This window comes from Triplophysa rosa, linkage group LG13 (assembly GCF_024868665.1).
Source record: "Triplophysa rosa linkage group LG13, Trosa_1v2, whole genome shotgun sequence".
NCBI lineage: Eukaryota > Metazoa > Chordata > Actinopteri > Cypriniformes > Nemacheilidae > Triplophysa > Triplophysa rosa.
In genome coordinates, this window is record NC_079902.1 from 3,709,300 (window position 1) to 3,712,809 (window position 3,510).

Here is a 3,510-nt window from a genome sequence, read left to right on the forward strand (position 1 = left end):
GATCTATGGTAATATCATTCCTATGAATACTTCTTATAAGTGGGGTGTACAACAGAGCCCAAAAGTGCAAAGTACAAATACAACATCAACAAAATGATCAGAATTATGCACAATATAACAAAATGATCAGAATTATCGCTTCAGGAGCCGCTCGTGGGGGGGGGGGCGGCTGGGGGGGGCTCTGTCACGATATCAACTCTCCGTTCACCAGAGATCACATTCACCTGAGTTTTTGACTATTGGACTTCATCTACCATAATCCTTTGCACACATGATCACCGCTGCACCTGATCACTATTACCGGGACTATATATTCAGTGACTCAACTCTCACTCATTGCGAAGTGGATTATTGCTACCTGCCCTGACCTACGCCTGTTCATGTTATTGTTTATCTGCTACCAGCCCCTTATCTACCTGCCTGTTATTACGTTAACGATTGTTTGCTGCCTGCCTCAACCCATTGCCTGTTTCATGTTTAACCCGCTACTGCTGGTGATATTACAGCTACACCCTTAATGAATTTGTTGAGTCCTTCAGAACCATTTGTTTGGTCGCCTGATTGTCAAAGAGCATTTGACAATATTAAAATCTTGTTGTGTAGCGAACATGTTCTAGTTGCTCCAAATTTTTCATTTGAATTCAAATTGGAGGTGGACGCAAGTGATTTGGGAGCTGGTGCTGTACTCCTACACGAGGATAAGGAAGGAGTCGAGCACCCCATTTGTTATTTCTCCAAAAAGTTTAATAAAAGTCAACGGAATTATTCGACAATAGAGAAGGAAGCTTTGGCTTTGTTGATGGCAGTCCAACATTTCGAGATTTATGTTGGTTCTTCTTCTCTTCCGGTGGTTGTCTATACTGACCATAATCCGTTGACTTTTATGTATACATACGTATGCGTAATCAGAACTGGAGATTGATGAGATGGTTTCTTACATTCCAGGATTACAATATTGAGATCCGATACAAGAAAGGTATGGAGAATGTCATGGCAGACGCTCTGTCGCGGGCCCAAGAAATAGTGTTGTCTTGGTTAGGTTGGTTCTGGCAAACAAATGTATATATGTTTGTTTTATAAGGATGAGGGTGTTACGTCCCGTATTACTCGGGAACGTTTGTTTCTGTTTTCTGTCTTTTCCCGGTTCTACAATAGGTTCACAGAATCTGTGATTGGATCAATTCAATCATCAATTCACCATCGCCAATCAGACATTGGAGGCTGTGATAAAAGCCGGACGGGATGCGCTTCAAGATGCGCTTTCTATTGTTTGCTCATGTGTTAGGTTGGCTTTGCTCTTGCTTTCGTTAATTTTCTAAGTTTGAGTTATTGTGTGTTTAAGTTTGCTCCTGTGAAGTCATCTTGTGACGGCTAAATGAATACACTTGATCTGTGATTTGCTTCTCGGTTTATCCAAGTTTTGATTCCCTTGTTCAGACATTTAGTGATGGGACCAGTTCAGCATGTCACGTGACTTACACCAGACTACACGCAGGGTAAAAACTGTTTAAATGCACTAGTTTATGAGCGGGTGCCAACTTTTATATTTGTTTTTGGATAGTTAGAGTAGGTAGCGGCGTTCTACGACGAAGATGTTGTTTTCTTTTATTTCTTAGATTAGATTTGAGTGGGTGTTATTTATTGTGTTTGTTTTATTCTTTTCCTTCCTTAAGCACCGCTCTTGGTCCTCACTTATGTTTGGGTTGCTAGTTGATATCATATTTTTATCACTAATTTATTTGCTCCACTAAAAGCAAGGTTAAAATTTATTCTTGTCTCTGCTTGATTTATTTAATGACATTTACCACACTTCGAATATTGATAAAAGTATCCATCCTAAGTAAATTCATCTGTTGAATGTATTTATTTATTTATTTCTTCTTGTTTGTTACCTCCCAAATACTCCTAGACACTGATTAAATAGGGAGATGTAACATAAATGATTACGAAAATTAAATTGTACCTAAAATGCTTCACATATAAATACAAAACAGGAAATACAACCTCTGTTTTAGTGTTGCCTCATTTTAGCTTACCAGTTTTGAAGGTAAAGACCAGAAAAATGCTCATCCGATGTCCCAAATGGCACAGATCTAACAGCAAACTTTAAATAAAACAAAAGATACACTTCAAAATACAGTATTCCATTTGTTTCTAAAAATTGCAGCAGTCCATTTCCTTTTTTAACTTTATCTTATTTAATCTTTCGAAAGTCCGAAAAATATGCAAGTGCAGTTCATCACATGAACAGACAGGTAACTGACAAATTACATTACAGATAGATAAATTAGGGCCATATTATTTTTAGTTGACCTAATTTTTATTTTTCTAAGTTCTGTTTTTCATTTTTTTGTGTGTTATATTTGTCCACATACATTACTGCAGTAGTACTATAGAATTTACTATAGAAAAATTCCTAGATACTATAGTGTTTTGAACCTTACTAGTATACTACAGTGTTTACTACAGCTTATCAATTCACTACAAGGGCACTGCAATTTTCAATAGCAAATACTACAGTACACTACAGTATTTTATTCGTCTGAGTGGTCAAGTTAACCGGACTTTTATTTTGACGGGTCGTCGGGAAGACGCTTCAGTTTTAGTGTGTGTTACTGTGAGGAAAGCTTTACTCAAACAGTAAAAATGCTTGTAAAATAAACTCTCAGAGCAACTCTGGAGATGAAGTTCATGTGTTCCTATTCTACAGTGCAGACGCAGACAAATCCACAAGCGTCACGCGTGTAGCAATGTTAAACTGTGTAACGTTAGTTCATTCATTCACCCAGATGCGTAGAACAGCCAGATGACATATTTAAATAACAGGATTTCTGCATCTACGTACTTATATGGACTCAATGCAGCTGGAAAACTCGTATAATAGACTAAAACTTAGGGCTGTAGTCAAGTCCACCATTGTCGAGTCCAAGACAAGTCCAAGACCAGGACTAGTCGAGACCGAGTCAAGTCCGAGTCCAAAGAGGTTTGAGTCCAAGTCAAGTCCAAGTCCAGAGAGGTTCGAGTCCAAGTCCAGAGAGGTTCGAGTCCAAGTCAAGACCGAGTCCAATTGAGACAGTCAAGACAGAGACAGAAAAAAATCATGACTACAAGACCACATACTTAACTATTGATAATTTATGTGATGCAAGAGACAGCATATCTTCTATTCTAAGATAATCATTTTCATTATTGTTTGTAATGATCAAAAAGCAGATAAAATAAGGTCATTTAATTTTTACTATATAGGTATAGCACTAAAGTCACAAAGCCGAAGTGTAACTGTTTATTACATTTTAAGGAACTTTTTTTTATCAGCCCTCCTAACAGCAAGGTTGTGCAGCAATGAACACTTCTGTGCGTGTGTGTGCGTGCGTGCGTGCGTGCGCCTGCCTGTGCGTGTTCCATAGAGGAGCCGCTAGAAAGAGCAGAGGCTCCACGGCTCGTTTATAAGCATGTCGGTGCCCATCCTTAAATAACATGTTCATCACAATGACAATAAAAATACGATCA